General features: G+C 48.1%; 1 pseudogene; it reads left to right on the forward strand.

Annotated features, from left to right (window-relative positions):
• Positions 1 to 18,852, forward strand: LOC135543824 (dual specificity protein phosphatase 26-like; annotated as a pseudogene).
• Positions 18,853 to 23,181: the final 4,329 nt, after the last annotated feature.

Raw genomic sequence — 23,181 nt, forward strand, 5'->3', positions numbered from 1 at the left:
ATGAAACAGGCTCTCATGAGGACCGCCACAGGAATGGAAGACCCAGAGTTACATCTGCTGCAGAGGATAAGTTCACCAGCCTCAGAAATTGCAGCCCAAATAAATGCTTCACAGAGTTCAAGTAACAGAAACATCTCAACATCAACTGTTCAGAAGAGTGAATCAGGCCTTCATGGTCAAATTGCTGTAAAGAAACCACTACTAAAAGATACGAATAAGAAGAAGAGGCCAAGGAACAAGCAATAGACATTAAATCGGTGGAAATTTGTCCTTTGGTCTGGAGTCCAAATGTTTGATTTTTGTTTCCAACGGGTGAATGGATGATCTCCGCATGTGTTTTTCCCACCGTAAAGCATGGAGGAGGAAGTGTTCTGGTGTGGGGGTGCTTTGTTGGTGACACTGTCTGTGATTTATTTAGAATTCAAGGCACACCTAACCAGCATGGCTACCAAAGCATTCTGCAGCGATACGTTATCACATCTAGATTGCTCTTAGTGGGACTATCATTTGTTTTTCAACAGGACAATGACCCAACACACCTCCAGGCTGTGTAAGGGCTATTTGACCAAGATGGAGAGTGATAGAGTGCTGCATTAGATTACCTGGCCTCCACAATCCACCGACCTCAACCAAATTGAGATGGTTTGGGTTGAGTCAGACCGCAGAGTGAAGGAAAAGCAGCCCACAAGTGCTCAGCATATGTGGGATCTCCTTCAAGACTGTTGGAAAAGCATTCCAGGTGAAGCTGGTTGAGAGAATGCCAAGGGTGTGCAAAGCTGTCGTCAAGGCAAAGGGTGGCTATTTGAAGAATCTCAAATATAAAATATATTTAGATTTGTTTAACACTTTTTTCCTTGCTACATGATTCCATATGTGTTATTTGTCTTCACTATTATTTTCACTATTATTCTACAATGCAGAAAATAGCAAAAATAAAGAAAAACCCTTGAATGATCTTGTTCTAAAACTTTTCACCGGTTGTGTAGTTAGAAGACATTTGAAAATTTGACTTTATTTTTGTTGTAATGAATTGTAAGGGAACACCAGCCTGAAATGGACAAAAATGAATGGGAACATATTGGCACCGTACGAAACATATACACGGTGTCCAATACCACTCAATTCAGAGTCGTTTCATTCAAAGTTGATTGCAAATGCCATATGGCAATTGTCAAGTGTAACACTGCAAATATCCAACAGATGGTGAGTGCGCTCCACCGTGATTTTTCATGTTACAAATGTAACACAAGTCAAGACCCAAGAGTAAAAAAATGTAAAATTTAAAAAAAGTTCAAAAGCTTATCACCCCCTTAAAGTGCTTTTTGGACCGTTTTTCGAAATTCTTTTGATTTTTTTGTCAATTACACATGTGCAAGAACTGTATGAATATACTTTTGTCAAATTTTATTATCATTATTATTATTATTTTTTACTTGTGCATAAGGCAAATGTTTTGTCCATTTGCAATATGATTTCATAAGAAGTCAAAAGTCAAAAACAGCAAACAATTTTTAAAAACTTATCCCCCCCTTAAACTTCTTGTAACTACCGATCCCGGATCCGGGAGCGTTGTCATCAGCTACAGTAATTAGCATAACACAACGGACAAAAAACATACAAAAAATATTTTCTAGAAAATATTCATATTCATGAAATATAGTGAAACACAGCTTAGCCTTTTGTTAATCACCCTGTCATCTCAGATTTTGAAGTTATGCTTTACAGCCAAAGCAAGACAAGCATTTGTGTAAGTTTATCGATAGCCTAGCATAGCATTATAACTAGCTAGCAGCAGGCAACCTGGTCACGAAAATCAGAAAAGCAATCAAATTAAATCGTTTACCTTTGATGAGCTTCGGATGTTTTCACTCACGAGACTCCCAGTTAGATAGCAAATGTTCACCCACCCACCCACCCACTTTTTCTATGTCCCTCCGTTTTATGTCCCTCCGTCCAAACTGTGTGTGTGTGAGTTTTTCTTGGAAATATTATGGGAGACATGACTGATTTACATTCATGAGAGTTGCCTAATCACACATAAGACATTTTGGAAAGATCTGACTTTTTTAACCCTTCGAAACAACCGCTATGACACCAATTATGGCACTTCCGGTTGGCACAGGAAGCTGAACCTGAACACATATCCTCATTGAGGTATGCTTTTACAGAATCCTGAGTTTTAAGTCTATACGTTAAGAACTTATTGATTTACACAGGGTTGAATGCACTATTTCTTAAAAACTTCAGGTTGGGTATGGCAAAACACTTTTAGGGTGATTTTAACCACTTCCGGTTGCTTCAGGAAGCTTCGAATCGACACAGGTAGATCTCATAGTGGCCTGATGGATTGTCATCGAAGAAAGGTTCATAAGGCATTATTAACCCACATAGGCTCTAGGTTGAATTTAGGGGAGCAGGCAATGTATTCCTATAAGGAGAGATGTCAGTGTAATCTGTGATATCAAAAAACCCTGAATAACTGTTAAGGGTTAATGCCACACGATCAAGGTTAGGCTTGCACAGATCGGTAGGACCTCAGGAACGTCCCTGAGGTCGAATTGTGCTTCTCACCCTAACGGTTCTCTCACTGTCACCCAAAAGCAAATGAAATTTAGGACCAGGCTTCATTTGGGCCTACTTTTTTCATGGTCGCTACGGTCAAGCGGGGCATCTCGTTGAACTCGGCACGGCTTTGAGAATATGGAAATGCCATTACAGGCTCTGTGTGTCTTTAAGCACCGCACTTTGTCACTCCATCCTTGCTGTGTGTGTGTGTGTGTGTGTGTGTGTGTGTGTGTGTGTGTGTGTGTGTGTGTGTGTGTGTGTGTGTGTGTGTGTGTGTGTGTGTGTGTGTGTGTGCGTGCGTGCGTGCGTGCGTGCGTGCGTGTGTGTGTGTGTGGTATGCTTACAATCTCCCACAGGATGACAACGTTTTCTCCCATGATGATGAAGATTCCCCAGGCGATGTCTCCGTACGGCTTCCACGCATGGATCCACTGTCTGCTGCAGCACCAGGTTGGCAACACACACACAGAATAAGACGACGACTGGGACGATTGTCCTCACACAACTTTTTTAATTGAACTTTTTACCTCGGATGCTTTATCTGGACACAGACCTGCAGGACCTCCTCTGACCAAACAAAATAGCTAAGTAACATTATGCCTTCTCCTTTCAGTCGCGGTACTCTTAATATACAGGAGAACAATCACCTTATGGTGAGGATAACCGAGTTGCAAGCTTCGGAGTAATTGTCTCTGGCCCCATCTCAGTTAGGGGGAGTGATGAGCTCTACAGCAGACTCGCACAACTCAATCGCTGGTTGAAAACTATTTTCTGCCCCTCCCAAAAGATAGAATTCGTAAATAACTGGCCCTCTTTTTGTGACTCCCCCACAAACGGGACCAAGCCTGGCCTGCTGAGGAGTGACAGACTCCACCCTAGCTGAAGGGGTGCTCTCATCTTATTTGTCAACATAGATATGTATCTCTGCTTCATCATGAGGCACTCCTAGATTCCATTACCTCTCTTATTACCTTCCCTTTATCTGGCACTCCCTTATGTTCCTTCCCCAGGCAGTATTGTTTCTATGTTTCATGTCAAGACGCTACTCCTATGTTGTATCGTTCCATGTTCTTTGTTGTATTAAACTTACCACCTGCTTCTCGACTCCCAGCATCTACGTTACAGAATACTGCCTCAACAAATGGAAGCACCAGGAAATCAGAACATCTCCCAGATGGTGGATGAGCAGGGATACCTACTTTGTCAACACCACGACTAGCTGGCGCAACTGGGGACGACTATGGAAGAGGTTCAACGTCTCGACCATACCCGAGAGGCGTTGCCTTCAACTAGTGGAGGATACTCTAACACCAGTCGAGCCAGCACACCAGCCCATTCAGCAACATGGTGACCTCTGGTGGACAACCAGAGACTTACACAACCAGAGAATTTCTGATGAACTACTCTCCACAGACTAATCAAGTGATTTCAACAGAGCGAGATAACAAAAACATACAAGCGTAAATAAGCAGGATGCTAAATGTCCATATTTATGATGAACGTATTATTCAACTGTATGTACGATAGTTTAATTCCTTTGTCTCTCCTCCTGCCACTCTTTCTCCCCCACCTTTCATTGTGAAGCAAGCTGTCATATTGGGTTAATCCACTAGGGACTTTCCATTGCATCATGTTAGTAACCAATGTAAAATCTATCCTGTGTGTGTGTGTTTATGTAATTCTGTGTGATTATTTAGTTAGTTAGTAAATAAATCATTTAATGGCTGCTTCATCATGGAGACTAGCGTTTGTGCAGATTTGAAGTCAACAACATTCAGAATGAGATTGAGGTAATAATGATAATTAATGGATGACTGGTATAACGATATATTTCTATCTTTAGAGTTCATTCAGGAAATGGTAACTCATTACACAAACTTTTTCCATGGTGCCCCAATATTATTCATGAGTTAATTGTTACATGATCAATTTAATCGTCGTAATAATTGAACATAGTTAATTGATTTGATGAAATGATCGTCATCGTATTAATGGTACCAGCGTCATGACAGAGCTCTATTTTTTATGGAATGGTCTGCCTATTCATGTTGATCTCGACCTTTAAGTCTTAACTGAAGATATACTTCAGTAGGTCCTATGATTGAGGTGCAAATGGGAACAGCAAGACACTGGAGGGATGTTACAGCCCTTGCTGTCTCTGCCTGGCTAGCTCCCTGTTTTCAACTGGGATTCTCTGCCTCTGACCGAGGGCTGAGTCACCGGCTTTACTAGTACCAATGCCGTCCCTAGGAGGGGTCCATCATGTTGTGCAAGGCTTTTTTCGCTATACTCGACATGAGTGGGTTGAGTCACTGACGTGAACTTCCCATCCGGTCTTGTGCCCCCTCGGGCTTGTGCCGTGGAGGAAATCTTCTTGGGCTATACTCAGCCTTGTTTCAGGGTAGTAAGTTGGTGGTCTGCTGATATCCCTTTGGTGGTGTGGGGGCTGTGCTTCGGCAAAGTGGGTGGGGTTATATCCTGCCTGGCTGGCCCTGTCCGGGGATATTGTCGGGCAGGGCCACCGTGTACAACTCCCAAGACACAACTCCCTTGTATGAAACCAAGAGAAGCCATCTGCTGCTATGTTGTGAGTGGCTAACTGGTTGATCCTGCCAGTAGCATATGCCTGTCTCAAAGATTAAGCCATGCAAGTCTGAGTACACACGGCCGGTACAGGGACACTGTGAATTTAATGGCTCATTAAATCAGTTTTCAATGTTAGCATGTCCCTAACTTCATGGAGCACAATCACGTCAGAGAAATATGTTACCCTTACCTGAGAAGACGAGGATAAGGAGGGAAGAGAGATGAGGAGCCATGTGTAGGTTTGTGTCTGTGTGCTATATATTACCTGTGCACAAATGCGTGTGTCAAGGACCAAGGCACCAAAGACAATGACTTTTCTTATGCATCACTGTCTGTAACTCTTTTCCTGCTTCTGTTTGTCTGCACCTTCTTCCCTCATCGGCAGAAAGTAATGCATTATATGGGCTAAGGCTCCCAGTCACCTCAATTTACTTTGTTTTTTTAAACTTAAATGTTAATTCATTTCTTTTTTCCAATAAATTTACACTCTGTGAACAAAGCACCTAGTTACAGAGGAGGCCTCAAAACGTCAGACGTTCTGTTATTTTATCCCATTACAAAGCACGTCTATGTGTAACATACTGTTTCACCCACGTCTTTGTACAAAACTCAAAACAGATCATCAAAAAGGCAGTTGTTTCAAAACTCTAAGCACATTTACAATTGACTAAGTACAACACACAAAATCATAGTCACTTTTTCACCAGACTTAATCAGTGTTTCATTTAAAAGTATTTAAAAGTATCTCAACATGCTCTTAATTGATGATCACTTAAACGTTTGGTTAACCGATAAATTTGCCCTTAACCAGCATCGCCTGCCTGTCATGCTGGCTGTAAAAGGACCATAGGTGGGAGTTGTGAAGGCTGCTGTAAGCCCCATCCAACAGCTGCATGTTGGGGTCTGACAGGACAAAGTCAGGACTGTCCTGAAGAGCTGGATGTTTTTTTTTTAAAGTGACAAGCTAAATGTGTTGAGGTACAGTAGCCTTTTGTTTTTAAAGTGACATCTAAATGTGTTGAGGTACAGTAGCCTTTAGTTTTTAAAGTGACATCTAAATGTGTTGAGGTACAGTAGCCTTTAGTTTTTAAAGTGACATCTAAATGTGTTGAGGTACAGTAGCCTTTAGTTTTGTAAAGTGACAAGCTAAATGTGTTGAGGTACAGTAGCCTTTTGTTTTTAAAGTGACATCTAAATGTGTTGAGGTACAGTAGCCTTTAGTTTTTTAAAGTGACATCTAAATGTGTTGAGGTACTGTAGCCTTTAGTTTTTAAAGTGACAAGCTAAATGTGTTTAGATACAGTAGCCTTTAGTTTTTTAAAGTGACAAGCTAAATGTGTTTAGGTACAGTAGCCTTTAGTTTTTAAAGTGACAAGCTAAATGTGTTTAGATACAGTAGCCTTTAGTTTTTTAAAGTGACATCTAAATGTGTTGAGGTACAGTAGCCTTTAGTTTTTAAAGTGACATCTAAATGTGTTGAGGTACAGTAGCCTTTAGTTTTTAAAGTGACATCTAAATGTGTTGAGGTACAGTAGCCTTTTGTTTTTAAAGTGACATCTAAATGTGTTGAGGTACAGTAGCCTTTAGTTTTTAAAGTGACATCTAAATGTGTTGAGGTACAGTAGCCTTTAGTTTTTAAAGTGACATCTAAATGTGTTGAGGTACAGTAGCCTTTAGTTTTTAAAGTGACATCTAAATGTGTTGAGGTACAGTAGCCTTTAGTTTTTAAAGTGACAAGCTAAATGTGTTGAGGTACAGTAGCCTTTAGTTTTTAAAGTGACATCTAAATGTGTTGAGGTACAGTAGCCTTTAGTTTTTAAAGTGACATCTAAATGTGTTGAGGTACAGTAGCCTTTTGTTTTTAAAGTGACAGCTAAATGTGTTGAGGTACAGTAGCCTTTAGTTTTTAAAGTGACATCTAAATGTGTTGAGGTACAGTAGCCTTTAGTTTTTAAAGTGACAGCTAAATGTGTTGAGGTACAGTAGCCTTTAGTTTTTAAAGTGACAGCTAAATGTGTTGAGGTACAGTAGCCTTTAGTTTTTAAAGTGACAGCTAAATGTGTTGAGGTACAGTAGCCTTTAGTTTTTAAAGTGACATCTAAATGTGTTGAGGTACAGTAGCCTTTAGTTTTTAAAGTGACAGCTAAATGTGTTGAGGTACAGTAGCCTATAGTTTTTAAAGTGACAGCTAAATGTGTTGAGGTACAGTAGCCTTTAGTTTTTAAAGTGACAGCTAAATGTGTTGAGGTACAGTAGCCTTTAGTTTTTAAAGTGACATCTAAATGTGTTGAGGTACTGTAGCCTTTAGTTTTTAAAGTGACATCTAAATGTGTTGAGGTACAGTAGCCTTTAGTTTTTAAAGTGACAAGCTAAATGTGTTGAGGTACAGTAGCCTATATCATGGCTAGTTATGTCAATCATATTTTCCTCCACAATCAGTTCATGATTTTTTCCAGATGAAGACGGAATTGTAATAAAAATCGCTGAACCTCTGACCGAAATTGCATATTTTATAGGTATAACAGAGCAAGTCAGATCACGTCTGGTTACCTGCTGATCCAAGTTATAGTTTTGTAATACTGGAACGTAGGCCTGCTCTGAATTGGGAGGGACATTGTCACCCTCTAACTAACTAACTACTATGATTAACTAACGAACTAGCAACTACTTTGCAGTCATCTGTGTAAATGCAGTACCTTATCTAAACACAAGATGGTGAAATGGACCTTCAATAAGCATACAGTATATTTTCATCCTGAAAGAAAAACAGAATGCAATTGTGTATTACAAATATGACATTTTTCTTTAAATAGGCTTGACATGGTGGCCGCCATGATCCTTTTTGGTCGAACTATCGTGTTTTCTATCTGCTATACACCCAGTGTGAGCAGCCTTTAGTGTAATATTATTAGGCTTCACAAAGTGTTTCATTGGTCAGTATCATTATTAAAAAGGTCAGCTCATTTCTGAAACGCAATCTAATAATCAAATTAGCTGCTATCAAAACAATGTTTCAGAATATAGACTAGCCTTACGGAGGCCAAATAAGCACAATACAGCAATATAGTTAGTTATAGTTATATATGTTACATGTTTGGGAAAAAATATGTTGCCTGCGAAATTAACTGTTACTGTGAACTTGTTGATGGTCAAATGTGGTCCAGATGTATTGATCCTTTTCACATCCTCCCACCACAATGTACTACTACCATAATTAGGCAATAAGGCACGAGGGGGTGTGGTATACAACAGGTGTAGACCTTACAGTGAAATGTACTCGATGTTGCAGCTGTAGAACCTTTAGAGGATCTGAGGACCCATGACAAATATTTTTAGTTTCCTGAGGGGGGATAGGCTTTGTTGCAACGCGAGGTGCCTGGATACAGCCCTTAGCCGTGGTATATTGGTCATATACCACAACCCTCTGAGGTGTCTGGATACAGCCCTTAGCCGTGGTATATTGGTCATATACCACAACCCTCTGAGGTGTCTGGATACAGCCCTTAGCCGTGGTATGTTGGTCATATGCCACAAACACTGAGGTGTCTTATAGCTTGTCACACCCTGATCTGTTTCACCTGTCTTGTGCTTGTCTCCACCCCCCACCAGGTGTCACACCCTGATCTGTTTCACCTGTCTTGTGCTTGTCTCCACCCCCCACCAGGTGTCACACCCTGATCTGTTTCACCTGTCTTGTGCTTGTCTCCACCCCCCACCAGGTGTCACACCCTGATCTGTTTCACCTGTCTTGTGCTTGTCTCCACCCCCCACCAGGTGTCACACCCTGATCTGTTTCACCTGTCTTGTGCTTGTCTCCACCCCCCACCAGGTGTCACACCCTGATCTGTTTCACCTGTCTTGTGCTTGTCTCCACCCGCCACCAGGTGTCACCCTGATCTGTTTCACCTGTCTTGTGCTTGTCTCCACCCCCCACCAGGTGTCACACCCTGATCTGTTTCACCTGTCTTGTGCTTGTCTCCACCCCCCACCAGGTGTCTCCTATTTTCTCCATTATCCCCTGTGCATTTTTACCTGCATTTTTTGTCTGTCTGTTGCCAGTGTGTCTTGTTTTGTCAGGTCTTACCAGCGTGTTTCCTGTTTCTAGTTTTCCTATCCCCTCCTCTATTCTCCAGACCATTTCCGGGGACCTTCTCCCTTACCTCACCTCGCTCATCAACTCATCCCTGACCGCTGGCTACGTCCCTTCCGTCTTCAAGAGAGCGAGAGTTGCACCCCTTCTGAAAAAACCTACACTCGATCCCTCCGATGTCAACAACTACAGACCAGTATCCCTTCTTTCTTTTCTCTCCAAAACTCTTGAACGTGCCGTCCTTGGCCAGCTCTCCCACTATCTCTCTCAGAATGACCTTCTTGATCCAAATCAGTCAGGTTTCAAGACTAGTCATTCAACTGAGACTGCTCTTCTCTGTATCACGGAGGCGCTCCGCACTGCTAAAGCTAACTCTCTCTCCTCTGCTCTCATCCTTCTAGACCTATCGGCTGCCTTCGATACTGTGAACCATCAGATCCTCCTCTCCACCCTCTCCGAGTTGGGCATCTCCGGCGCGGCCCACGCTTGGATTGCGTCCTACCTGACAGGTCGCTCCTACCAGGTGGCGTGGCGAGAATCTGTCTCCTCGCCACGCGCTCTCACCACTGGTGTCCCCCAGGGCTCTGTTCTAGGCCCTCTCCTATTCTCGCTATACACCAAGTCACTTGGCTCTGTCATAACCTCACATGGTCTCTCCTATCATTGCTATGCAGACGACACACAATTAATCTTCTCCTTTCCCCTTCTGATGACCAGGTGGCGAATCGCATCTCTGCATGTCTGGCAGACATATCAGTGTGGATGACGGATCACCACCTCAAGCTGAACCTCGGCAAGACGGAGCTGCTCTTCCTCCCGGGGAAGGACTGCCCGTTCCATGATCTCGCCATCACGGTTGACAACTCCATTGTGTCCTCCTCCCAGAGCGCTAAGAACCTTGGCGTGATCCTGGACAACACCCTGTCGTTCTCAACCAACATCATGGCGGTGGCCCGTTCCTGTAGGTTCATGCTCTACAACATCCGCAGAGTACGACCCTGCCTCACACAGGAAGCGGCGCAGGTCCTAATCCAGGCACTTGTCATCTCCCGTCTGGATTACTGCAACTCGCTGTTGGCTGGGCTCCCTGCCTGTGCCATTAAACCCCTACAACTCATCCAGAACGCCGCAGCCCGTCTGGTGTTCAACCTTCCCAAGTTCTCTCACGTCACCCCGCTCCTCCGCTCTCTCCACTGGCTTCCAGTTGAAGCTCGCATCCGCTACAAGACCATGGTGCTTGCCTACGGAGCTGTGAGGGGAACGGCACCGCAGTACCTCCAGGCTCTGATCAGGCCCTACACCCAAGCAAGGGCACTGCGTTCATCCACCTCTGGCCTGCTCGCCTCCCTACCATTGAGGAAGTACAGTTCCCGCTCAGCCCAGTCAAAACTGTTCGCTGCTCTGGCCCCCCAATGGTGGAACAAACTCCCTCACGACGCCAGGACAGCGGAGTCAATCACCACCTTCCGGAGACACCTGAAACCCCACCTCTTCAAGGAATACCTAGGATAAGATAAGTAATCCTTCTCACCACCCCCCCCTTAATGATTTAGATGCACTATTGTAAAGTGGCTGTTCCACTGGATGTCAGAAGGTGAATTCACCAATTTGTAAGTCGCTCTGGATAAGAGCGTCTGCTAAATGACTTAAATGTAAATGTAATGTAAATGTAGTCTTACCGGTTCCGACCTGCCTGCCTGCCCTGAGCCTGCCTGCCCTGAGCCTGCCTGCCCTGAGCCTGCCTGCCCTGAGCCTGCCTGCCATGAGCCTGCCTGCCCTGAGCCTGCCTGCCCTGAGCCTGCCTGCCCTGAGCCTGCCTGCCCTGAGCCTGCATGCCATGAGCCTGCCTGCCCTGAGCCTGCCTGCCCTGAGCCTGCCTGCCCTGAGCCTGCCTGCCCTGCCCTTGGACTACTAACCTCTGCCTGCCCTGAGCCTGCCTGCCCTGAGCCTGCCTGCCCTGAGCCTGCCTGCCCTGAGCCTGCCTGCCCTGCCCTTGGACTACTAACCTCTGACTGCCCTGAGCCTGCCTGCCCTGAGCCTGCCTGCCCTGAGCCTGCCTGCCCTGAGCCTGCCTGCCCTGAGCCTGCCTGCCCTGCCCTTGGACTACTAACCTCTGCCTGCCCTGAGCCTGCCTGCCCTGAGCCTGCCTGCCCTGAGCCTGCCTGCCCTGAGCCTGCCAGCCCTGAGCCTGCCTGCCCTGAGCCTGCCTGCCCTGAGCCTGCCTGCCCTGAGCCTGCCTGCCCTGCCCTTGGACTACTAACCTCTGCCTGCCCTGAGCCTGCCTGCCCTGAGCCTGCCTGCCCTGAGCCTGCCTGCCCTTGGACTACTAACCTCTGCCTGCCCTGAGCCTGCCTGCCCTGAGCCTGCCTGCCCTGAGCCTGCCTGCCCTGAGCCTGCCTGCCCTGAGCCTGCCTGCCCTGCCCTTGGACTACTAACCTCTGCCTGCCCTGAGCCTGCCTGCCCTGAGCCTGCCTGCCCTGAGCCTGCCTGCCCTGAGCCTGCCTGCTCTGAGCCTGCCTGCCCTGCCCTTGGACTACTAACCTCTGCCTGCCCTGAGCCTGCCTGCCCTGAGCCTGCCTGCCCTGAGCATGCCTGCCCTGAGCCTGCCTGCCCTGAGCCTGCCTGCCCTGAGCCTGCCTGCCCTGAGCCTGCCTGCCCTGCCCTTGGACTACTAACCTCTGCCTGCCCTGAGCCTGCCTGCCCTGAGCCTGCCTGCCCTGAGCCTGCCTGCCCTGCCCTTGGACTACTAACCTCTGCCTGCCCTGAGCCTGCCTGCCCTGCCCTTGGACTACTAACCTCTGCCTGCCCTGCCCTTGGACTACTAACCTCTGCCTGCCCTGCCCTGACTACTAACCTCTGCCTGCCCTGCCCTTGGACTACTAACCTCTGCCTGCCCTGCCCTTGGACTACTAACCTCTGCCTGCCCTGCCCTTGGACTACTAACCTCTGCCTGCCCTGCCCTTGGACTACTAACCTCTGCCTGCCCTTGGACTACTAACCTCTGCCTGCCCTGAGCCTGCCTGCCCTGAGCCTGCCTGCCCTTGGACTACTAACCTCTGCCTGCCCTGAGCCTGCCTGCCCTGCCCTTGGACTACTAAACTCTGCCTGCCCTGAGCCTGCCTGCCCTGCCCTTGGACTACTAACCTGTGCCTGCCCTGCCCTTGGACTACTTACCTCTGCCTGCCCTGAGCCTGCCTGCCCTGAGCCTGCCTGCCCTGCCCTGCCCTGAGCCTGCCTGCCCTGCCCTTGGACTACTAACCTCTGCCTGCCCTGCCCTTGGACTACTAACCTCTGCCTGCCCTGCCCTTGGACTACTAACCTCTGCCTGCCCTGAGCCTGCCTGCCCTGCCCTTGGACTACTAACCTCTGCCTGCCCTTGGACTACTAACCTCTGCCTGCCCTGAGCCTGCCTGCCCTGCCCTTGGACTACTAACCTCTGCCTGCCCTGCCCTTGGACTACTAACCTCTGCCTGCCCTGCCCTTGGACTACTAACCTCTGCCTCCTGCCCTGCCCTTGGACTACTAACCTCTGCCTGCCCTGCCCTTGGACTACTAACCTCTGCCTGCCCTGCCCTTGGACTACTAACCTCTGCCTGCCCTGCCCTTGGACTACTAACCTCTGCCTGCCCTGCCCTTGGACTACAAACCTCTGCCTGCCCTGCCCTTGGACTACTAACCTCTGCCTGCCCTGCCCTGACTACTAACCTCTGCCTGCCCTGCCCTTGGACTACTAACCTCTGCCTGCCCTGCCCTGCCCTTGGACTACTAACCTCTGCCTGCCCTGCCCTTGGACTACTAACCTCTGCCTGCCCTGCCCTTGGACTACTAACCTCTGCCTGCCCTGCCCTTGGACTACTAACCTCTGCCTGCCCTGCCCTGACTACTAACCTCTGCCTGCCCTGCCCTTGGACTACTAACCTCTGCCTGCCCTGCCCTGACTACTAACCTCTGCCTGCCCTGCCCTTGGACTACTAACCTCTGCCTGCCCTGCCCTTGGACTACTAACCTCTGCCTGCCCTGCCCTGACTACTAACCTCTGCCTGCCCTGCCCTTGGACTACTAACCTCTGCCTGCCCTGCCCTGCCCTTGGACTACTAACCTCTGCCTGCCCTGCCCTGCCCTTGGACTACTAACCTCTGCCTGCCCTGCCCTTGGACTACTAACCTCTGCCTGCCCTGCCCTTGGACTACTAACCTCTGCCTGCCCTGCCCTGACTACTAACCTCTGCCTGCCCTGCCCTTGGACTACTAACCTCTGCCTGCCCTGCCCTTGGACTACTAACCTCTGCCTGCCCTGCCCTGCCCTTGGACTACTAACCTCTGCCTGCCCTTGGACTACTAACCTCTGCCTGCCCTGAGCCTGCCTGCCCTGAGCCTGCCTGCCCTGAGCCTGCCTGCCCTGCCCTTGGACTACTAACCTCTGCCTGCCCTGAGCCTGCCTGCCCTGCCCTTGGACTACTAACCTCTGCCTGCCCTGCCCTGACTACTAACCTCTGCCTGCCCTGCCCTTGGACTACTAACCTCTGCCTGCCCTGCCCTGCCCTTGGACTACTAACCTCTGCCTGCCCTGCCCTTGGACTACTAACCTCTGCCTGCCCTGCCCTTGGACTACTAACCTCTGCCTGCCCTGAGCCTGCCTGCCCTGCCCTTGGACTACTAACCTCTGCCTGCCCTGCCCTTGGACTACTAACCTCTGCCTGCCCTGCCCTTGGACTACTAACCTCTGCCTGCCCTGAGCCTGCCTGCCCTGAGCCTGCCTGACCTGAGCCTGCCTGCCCTGCCCTTGGACTACTAACCTCTGCCTGCCCTGAGCCTGCCTGCCCTGAGCCTGCCTGCCCTGCCCTTGGACTACTAACCTCTGCCTGCCCTGAGCCTGCCTGCCCTGCCCTTGGACTACTAACCTCTGCCTGCCCTGCCCTTGGACTACTAACCTCTGCCTGCCCTGCCCATGGACTACTAACCTCTGCCTGCCCTGCCCTTGGACTACTAACCTCTGCCTGCCCTGCCCTTGGACTACTAACCTCTGCCTGCCCTGAGCCTGCCTGCCCTGCCCATGGACTACTAACCTCTGCCTGCCCTGAGCCTGCCTGCCCTGCCCATGGACTACTAACCTCTGCCTGCCCTGCCCTTGGACTACTAACCTCTGCCTGCCCTGCCCTGACTACTAACCTCTGCCTGCCCTGCCCATGGACTACTAACCTCTGCCTGCCCTGCCCATGGACTACTAACCTCTGCCTGCCCTTGGACTACTAACCTCTGCCTGCCCTGCCCTTGGACTACTAACCTCTGCCTGCCCTGCCCTTGGACTACTAACCTCTGCCTGCCCTGCCCTGACTACTAACCTCTGCCTGCCCTGCCCATGGACTACTAACCTCTGCCTGCCCTGCCCATGGACTACTAACCTCTGCCTGCCCTTGGACTACTAACCTCTGCCTGCCCTGCCCTTGGACTACTAACCTCTGCCTGCCCTGCCCTTGGACTACTAACCTCTGCCTGCCCTGCCCTGACTACTAACCTCTGCCTGCCCTTGGACTACTAACCTCTGCCCGCCCTGCCCTTGGACTACTAACCTCTGCCTGCCCTGCCCTGCCCTTGGACTACTAACCTCTGCCTGCCCTGCCCTGCCCTTGGACTACTAACCTCTGCCTGCCCTGCCCTTGGACTACTAACCTCTGCCTGCCCTGCCCTTGGACTACTAACCTCTGCCTGCCCTGCCCTTGGACTACTAACCTCTGCCTGCCCTGCCCTTGGACTACTAACCTCTGCCTGCCCTGCCCTTGGACTACTAACCTCTGCCTGCCCTTGGACTACTAACCTCTGCCTGCCCTGCCCATGGACTACTAACCTCTGCCTGCCCTGCCCTTGGACTACTAACCTCTGCCTGCCCTTGGACTACTAACCTCTGCCTGCCCTGCCCTTGGACTACTAACCTCTGCCTGCCCTTGGACTACTAACCTCTGCCTGCCCTGCCCTTGGACTACTAACCTCTGCCTGCCCTGCCCATGGACTACTAACCTCTGCCTGCCCTGCCCTTGGACTACTAACCTCTGCCTGCCCTGCCCTTGGACTACTAACCTCTGCCTGCCCTGCCCTTGGACTACTAACCTCTGCCTGCCCTGCCCTGACTACTAACCTCTGCCTGCCCTGCCCTTGGACTACTAACCTCTGCCTGCCCTGCCCTTGGACTACTAACCTCTGCCTGCCCTGCCCTGACTACTAACCTCTGCCTGCCCTGCCCTTGGACTACTAACCTCTGCCTGCCCTGCCCTGCCCTTGGACTACTAACCTCTGCCTGCCCTGCCCTGCCCTTGGACTACTAACCTCTGCCTGCCCTGCCCTTGGACTACTAACCTCTGCCTGCCCTGCCCTTGGACTACTAACCTCTGCCTGCCCTGCCCTGACTACTAACCTCTGCCTGCCCTGCCCTTGGACTACTAACCTCTGCCTGCCCTGCCCTGCCCTTGGACTACTAACCTCTGCCTGCCCTGCCCTTGGACTACTAACCTCTGCCTGCCCTGCCCTTGGACTACTAACCTCTGCCTGCCCTGCCCTGCCCTTGGACTACTAACCTCTGCCTGCCCTGCCCTTGGACTACTAACCTCTGCCTGCCCTGCCCTTGGACTACTAACCTCTGCCTGCCCTGCCCTTGGACTACTAACCTCTGCCTGCCCTTGGACTACTAACCTCTGCCTGCCCATGGACTACTAACCTCTGCCTGCCCTTGGACTACTAACCTCTGCCTGCCCTGCCCTTGGACTACTAACCTCTGCCTGCCCTGCCCTTGGACTACTAACCTCTGCCTGCCCTGCCCTTGGACTACTAACCTCTGCCTGCCCTGCCCTTGGACTACTAACCTCTGCCTGCCCTGCCCTTGGACTACTAACCTCTGCCTGCCCTTGGACTACTAACCTCTGCCTGCCCATGGACTACTAACCTCTGCCTGCCCTTGGACTACTAACCTCTGCCTGCCCTGCCCTGACTACTAACCTCTGCCTGCCCTGCCCTGACTACTAACCTCTGCCTGCCCTTGGACTACTAACCTCTGCCTGCCCTTGGACTACTAGCCTCTGCCTGCCCTGCCCTGACTACTAACCTCTGCCTGCCCCGTTGTTATAATAAATATTCTGAGAACCGAACCATCTGCCTCCTGTGTCTACATCTGGGTCAAATCCTGAGTCCTGATATTGCCGTTAAAAACTGGTTGCCAATGTAATTAGAGCGTTACAAACAAATGTTTTGTCATACCCGTGGTATACGGTCTGATATACCATGGCTTTCAGCCAATCAGCATTCAGGGCTCGATCCAGCCAGTTTATAATTTCCAATAAGAGGAGAGGAACATGGTGGATAAGATGGGCGCCCTGTAGTCGAGTGTGGGCAGACGCTCGAGAGCGAAAGAGACAAGAAGGATTATAAAAAGAAAAGGTAAATGAGTGTTGTTGTGGTGTTTTTCAGTGTTAGCCTACTGTTTGAGTACGTACGGCGTTGTGTAGATGGTCTAAATTGATACTGTGTTACATCAAACATTCTCTTCTACAATAATCAGGCATCAAAGGAATGAATGCAAATCATAGAAATTGACACACCGTCTCTCTATTGCAGAGAGCAATGTAGCCTACAGTACCTTTCCAATTGGGATATTTTATCTGTGTTCATTTAGCTTATGTTTATGCTCTGATATGCAAGTCAATTGTGTGATATCTAATGGCAATTTCACCAGCATTTATCACACAACAAAACATAATGTTTATTATTTGTTATTAAAAAAATGTGTTCACTCATAGGTCAGTTGAAATTACTTTTATATTGGATATTCATTCGGTGGAGCTATTAAACATTTATATTCTGAATTAGATTAGGATGGAGAAACAATCCATAACTTTTTTTTTCAGAAAAAAAATCATAATCCAGATTTCAATCTTGAAACACTTAAACAAAGTGTGCAATGACTATATATTGTTCTGTATCCCCCTATTGTTCTCCATCCCCTGATTTCAACTTTTCCAAGTTCTCCCATGTCACCCCGCTCATCTGAACACTCCACTGGTTTCCAGTTGAAGCTCGTATCCACTACAAGTCTATGGTACTTGTCTACGGAACAGCAAGAGGAACTGCCCCTCTCTACCTATCTCAAATGCTACACCCCAACCTGAGTTCTCCGTTCTGCCACCTCTGGTCTCTTGGCCCTCCTACCCCTACAAGGAGGGCAGCACCCACTCTGTACAGTCCAAGCTCTTCTTTGTCCTGGCGGTCCAATGGTGGAACCAGCTTCCCCTTGAAGCTAGGACATCAGAGTCCCTGCCCATCTTACGAAAACATCTGAAACCCTACCTCTTCAAAAAGCATTTTAAATACTCCCAAAGAACCCCCCCCCCCCCAACATTTTAGAATTACATAGCAAATATTGAATATTGTTAACAAAGTCACCCTGCAAAGATAACCATACCTCATAATGCCAGTGAGTAGCCTATGCTGCAAAGCCTTGTGTGTTTTCAAAGTCTAAAATGTTAAGTTCTACAAGTAATCTGCATTTTGTTATAAAAGGTAGTTTAATATAGGCTACTGCTTGATTTCTGCTGATTTTGTGATTGATTGATTGCTTGCTTGATTCATTGATCAATTGAGTGATTGGCTTCTCTAAACACAACTGCATTGCAGAGACATTGCGTCAGACCGGCGTGAGCTGGCACGGCTTGGCTTCACCAGGGGTATCCTGAATTGTTCCCAGAGTAGGTGGCGCAGTGGGGGCGATTACTACGCTGGCATGGACATGACCTACTAGGGCATTGAGGCTCACAACTCGCCCTCCTTCGACATGAAGGTAAACTTCTACCCCGCTGCAGAGTTCATACACAGGGCTCTCAGCAGCAGAGGGGATGGGGTGTGTGTTACTCCACAAACACACACACACACACACAATCAGCAGAACCCAGGCTTGAGTCAGCACAATCGATTAACCTGCAACATTTCTGGCGGGGCCCCCCTCCAATGGGGTAGTTCAAGCAGGCACACACATGCACACACCTACACACACCTACACACACCTACACACACCTACACACACCTACACACACCTACACACACCTACACACACCTACACACACCTACACACAACTACACACACCTACACACACCTACACACACCTACACACACCTACACACACCTACACACATTCACATCTGCTCACATGTAGCGGACATAAAACAGGCTCATGGTCTCGTGATAATGTAGCCCTGCGACTTTCTCCAGTGGGGGACCAGGGTTCTGATCCCGCCTGTGACACAAACACACCTAAACAGGTACTCAAGTGTACAAGCTCTACAAATAATCATAAGCTGTGGATATGTTCAGATGTTTGTGTGTACTTGTGCATGACTATTACCTTGGAGGTAAACACGTCATTCTCTCTTCCCCTCCCCCTCTAGGTGCTGGTCCACTGCGCGGTGAGTGTGAGTCATTTGGCCGCGCTGGTCCTGGCCTACCTGATGTTCTGTCAGAACTTGACCCTTGTCAAGGCCATCAAGACGGTGAAGGATCCCTGCGGCATCATCCCTAAACGGGGTTTCTTTAGCCAGCTCAACGGCCTGGACGGCCTCTGCGATTGGCCATAATTCATTTATAGTGGCTGCCCCAACAGAAAGACGTATCTATAGTCTGCTGTCCAGCATCAATGATTTTGTGTTGTTTGTGTGTGTGCTCGTGTGTCCGTGTTATGTACATTTTAATTTAACCTTTATTTTCACGTGGTAAGTTGAGTGTGTTGTGCTCCTGTGTGTGTTATGTGTTGTGTGCCTGTGTGTGTTACGTGTTGTGTGCCTGTGTGTGTTACGTGTTGTGTGCCTGTGTGTGTTACGTGTTGTGTGCCTGTGTGTGTTACGTGTTGTGTGCCTGTGTGTGTTATGTGTTGTGCTCTGCACTCCCCACCTCTCCATCCTCTCCCTAGTGCTATCAGGCTAACAGTGCTAAAGGCACTACTGTAGAGTTGTAATAATGATAACCCAACTAGAAAATAAGGATAATCCATTGTTTTAATTCCAGAAAAAATACGTATTTATCTGGTTATAACAGAAACCAAATGGTCAGAATCTGGTTTTAGGACCAGTTTGCAACCAGAGGACATATTTTGACAATAATTGTCGGTTTTCCTTTTTTATCTTTACATAAAAGCATCTGCTAAAAAAACTTTAAAAAAAACTGTTTGTTTCAAAATGTGGGTGAGAGAGAGCGCCACCATGTGGTGGTCTCCGATAGAGGTGCCAGTTTAGATATAGATGCAACTGCCCTGGCTTCCCGATAGACATGATCAGTAGAACACAGGGATACATTTCACACTTTATTTCCATACACCAAACAGACACGGCAAACAGAAAGAGGACTGATGATAGTGAACAGTGATAGTTGTTTTCAAATCAATTGTTAATGGTCACATACACATATTTAGCTAATGTTATTGTGAGTGTAGCGAAATGTTTGTGTTCCTAGCTCCAACAGTGCAGTAGTATCTAACAGTCCAGTAGTATCTAAAAACGATTCACAACAATACACAGGTTATTTTCCTGGCATCATTCTCCCAGGGCCCTCACCTCCTCCCTGAAGGTTGTCTCATCACTGTTGGTAATCAGTCTTACTACTGTTGTGTCGTCTGCAAACTTGATGATTGAGTTGGAGGTGTGCGTGGCCACGCAGTCATGGGTGAACAGGGAGTATAGGAGGGGGCTGAGCACGCACCCTTGTGGAGCCCCAGTGTTGAGGATCAGCGGAGTGGAGGTGATGTTTCCTACCTTTCATCACCTGGGGGCGGCTGTCAGGAAGTCCAGGACCCAGTTGCACAGAGTGGGGTACAGACCCAGTGCCTCAAGCTTATTGATGAGCTTGGAGGGTACTATGGTGTTGAAGGCTGAGCTATAGTCAATAAACAGCATTCTCACATAGGTACATATTCCTCTTGTCCAGATTGGATAGGGCAGTGTGCAGTGCGATGGTGATTGCATCGTCTGTGGATCTATTGGGGCAGTAAGCAAATTGAAGTGGGTCTAGGGTGTCAGGTAAGGTAGAGCTGATATGCCTCTCAAAGCACATTTACCATTCCTTTCTTGGGTACAGGAACAATGGTGGACATCTTGAAGCAAGAGGGGACAGAAGACTGGGATAGGGAGAGATTGAATATGTCCGTAAACACTCCCGCCAGCTGGTCTGCGCTCTGAGGATGGTCAAAGACACACTGAACATCAGTCAGGGAGTTCCGAAGAATGATTGTGAGTCCAGAAGAATGATTGTGGAAAGGTTCAAATGTGAGTTGATGTGGAGGACAGGAGTTTACAGAGGCTGTCTCAACCTGCCCTCCTCCTGGAAACAACTGGAGAGTTGAGAGGCACAGTGGGGTTCTGTTGTTCCCAGGCTAGGCCACTGATTGGCTGACCAGGTCACATGACACAGGTCAGGAGGGAGTTGCCCCTAGCATCAGGGTTTCAAAAGGCCAGAGGGGTGAAACCGGGGGATGGTAGCCTCTGCTGGGCTGGAGAGTTTCTCTCCAAAGTTTGTGCCTCTGTTTACCAGGGCCAGAGACAGGGTTTGAGAGCGTGTTTTTAACACTGGGTCTTGGCTAACAGTCCCAGGTATCTCAGTCAGTAATACAGTCCTAACTACATGGTACACAAATAGTATTGTTGGTATTGTTTAAATTGTTTTTTTTAATCATACAAACATAATGGTAACATAATGGTCATTAGGCTCTTGTGAAGGGTCATAAGGCACTTACAAAGGCTATAGGCTCATTACACACTGCTGGAGATCCTCAGGTCCTGATGATCGTCAGAGTAACCTGGAATATCAGTCTGGTTGATATGACAATTTTTGTATGAAAATGCATACACCACAAAGTATTTGTTAGGAGCCCAGCACCAAAATGCAACATTGAGAACTTAAATCTCTCAGACAGTGTTTATATATGAGGTCCGTATATTACATGAAAATGTGCTGAAGCTACAGTGCCTTGCGAAAGTATTCGGCCCCCTTGAACTTTGCGACCTTTTGCCACATTTCAGGCTTCAAACATAAAGATATAAAAACTGTATTTTTTGTGAAGAATCAACAACAAGTGGGACACAATCATGAAGTGGAACGACATTTATTGGATATTTCAAACTTTTTTAACAAATCAAAAACTGAAAAATTGGGCGTGCAAAATTATTCAGCCCCCTTAAGTTAATACTTTGTAGCGCCACCTTTTGCTGCGATTACACCTGTAAGACGCTTGGGGTATGTCTCTATCAGTTTTGCACATCGAGAGACTGAATTTTTTTTTGGTTTGGGATAATGGCTTACGACTGTGAATAGTTACCTACTGCCTGTGTTTTTAGTTCTTGGATGAGATAGTACCAGCTGACCGTCTTCTGCATCATGGCTGGGTAGAGCTCAATCCCATTTCAGTTTAGTTCATTCAGCAAGTGCCAATTATTTTCAATGAGGAGTTTTCAATATTTCAAATGGGAATGGCAATTAATGAATGCCAATTAATGAATGGCAATTAATGAATGGCAATTGAAGGAAATTACATGGACCGTAGCCCTGCATCCAGACAAAGTCAAACAGAATTACAAGCCCTAAACCAACAATGCAGTTAAGAAAAAATAAGTGTTAACAAGGTACTGAATAAACTGAAGTAAACAATAAATACATACAAATGAAAAAAATAAGAAAATAGAAAAATAGAAAAATATCAAATAATTAAAGAGCAACAATACAATAACAGTAGTGAGGCTATATACAGGCGGTACCGGTACAATGAGCGGGGGTACGGGTTAGTTGAGGTCATTTAGGTCATATGTACATAGAGTAGAGTTAAAGTGACTATGCATATGTAATAAACAGAGAGTATAGCAGCAGTGTAAAAATGAAGGGGGGGGGGTGTCAGTGCAAATAATCCAGATAGCCATTTGTTTAGCTGTTCAGGTGTCTTCTTGCTTGGGTATAGAAGCTGTTAAGAAGCCATTTGGACATAGACTTGGCGCTCCAGTACTGCTTTCCGTGCTGTAGCAGAGAGAACAGTCTATGACTAGGGTGGAAGGAGTCTTTGGCAATTTTTAGGACTTTCCTCTGACACCGCCTGGTATAGAGGTCCTGAATGGCAGGAAGCTTGGCCCCAGTGATGTACAGGGCCATACGCACCTTCCTCTGACACCGCCTGGTATAGAGGTCCTGAATGGCAGGAAGCTTGGCCCCAGTGATGTACTGGGCCGTACGCACTACCCTCTGCAGTGCCTTGCAGTTGGAGGCCGAGCAGTTGCCAAACCAGGCGGTGATGCAACCAGTCAGGATGCTCTCGATGGTGCAGCTCTAGATTTTTTTGAGTATCTGAGGACCCATGCCAAACCTTTTCTCCTGAGGGCGTGTCTTGGTGTGTTTGGACCATGATAGTTCGTTGGTGATGTGGACACCAAGGAACTTGAAGCTCTCAACCTGCTCCACCACAACCCGTCAATGAGAATGGGGGCGTGCTCAGCCCTCCTTTTCCTGTTGTCAATGATAATCTCTTTTGTCTTGATCACGTTGAGGGAGAGGGGTTATCCTGGCACCCCACTGTCAGATCTCTCACTGTCTCATTGTGATCTGGCTGTTGTGTCTGTCTGTTGTGTCGTCAGCAAATGTATGATGCTGTTGGAGTCGTGTTTGGCCATGCAGTCATGGGTGAACAGGGAGTACAGGCGGGGACTGAGCACACACCCCTGAGGGGTCCCCGTGTTGAGGATCAGCGTGGCACGTGTGTTGTTACCTACTCTCACCACCTGGGGGCATCATCAGCCCGTCAGGAAGTCCAGGATCCAGTTGCAGAGGGAGGTGTTTAGTCCCAGGGTCCTTACCTTAGTGATGAAGTTTGAGGGCACTATGGTATTGAAGGATGAGTTGAAGTCAATGAGTAGCATTCTTGCGTAGGTGTCACG

This window comes from Oncorhynchus masou, chromosome 8 (assembly GCF_036934945.1).
Source record: "Oncorhynchus masou masou isolate Uvic2021 chromosome 8, UVic_Omas_1.1, whole genome shotgun sequence".
In the NCBI taxonomy this organism is placed as follows: Eukaryota; Metazoa; Chordata; class Actinopteri; order Salmoniformes; family Salmonidae; genus Oncorhynchus; species Oncorhynchus masou.